General features: G+C 33.1%; 1 protein-coding gene across 1 annotated transcript in view; it reads left to right on the forward strand.

Moving 5' to 3' along the window:
• Positions 1–713, forward strand: part of LOC116850184 (MORN repeat-containing protein 4 homolog) — a 125,517-nt gene that overhangs the window by 14,950 nt on the left and 109,854 nt on the right. The window lies entirely within an intron of this gene.

The raw sequence follows: 713 nt of genomic DNA on the forward strand, positions 1-713 counted from the left end.
TACGACTACCATCAAATAAACAACGAAGAAATTGACGTAAATTAGGTAATAGTTCAAGATAAACTGCGCAACAATTATGATAGCAACAATTATGAAATTAATTTCCTTTATTAGAAACCTTTTCAGCTATAAAATGTTTTGCATTACAATGAATACAAGAAACATTTTTTGACCTATATAATGTTCAATTACGTCATTTAATAATATTAGACTATTATTTTCTTCATCTTCATAATTTAATTCTCTATCATTATTATTATTTGAATTACCAGTAAAACAATATATTGATCCACCATTTGAAGAACTTTCTTTAATTTTATTTAATTGTTGTATAGAATTATCATTAACAATTATCCCAGTAAGCAATCTGCGCGCAGACTGACGTCAGACTGTCGACAGGATCTGTCGAATCCGAGCAGGATCTGTCGACAGATCCATAGACATCTGCGTCCCCAATCTGCCGCCAGACTGTTGACAGGGTCTGCAAACAGACTCTGACGACAGACTGGTGGCAGATTGCGCGCAGAGCCTGTCGACAGACTATGACGGCAGATTGGCTGCAGATTGCGCGCAGATCCTGTCGTTTCGTAGGTTCTTCAATTAAATTTTCTCATAATTTTTCATAATTACTCATAGAATAAACGCTTTCTCATAAATACTCATAAAATACTATGACAAAAAAAATTTTTCTACATTATTTTTTCATAATTTTT

Source organism: Odontomachus brunneus, unplaced genomic scaffold (genome assembly GCF_010583005.1).
Source record: "Odontomachus brunneus isolate Ranch 3 - 2012 unplaced genomic scaffold, Obru_v1 Obru_scaffold_135, whole genome shotgun sequence".
Taxonomy (NCBI): Eukaryota; Metazoa; Arthropoda; class Insecta; order Hymenoptera; family Formicidae; genus Odontomachus; species Odontomachus brunneus.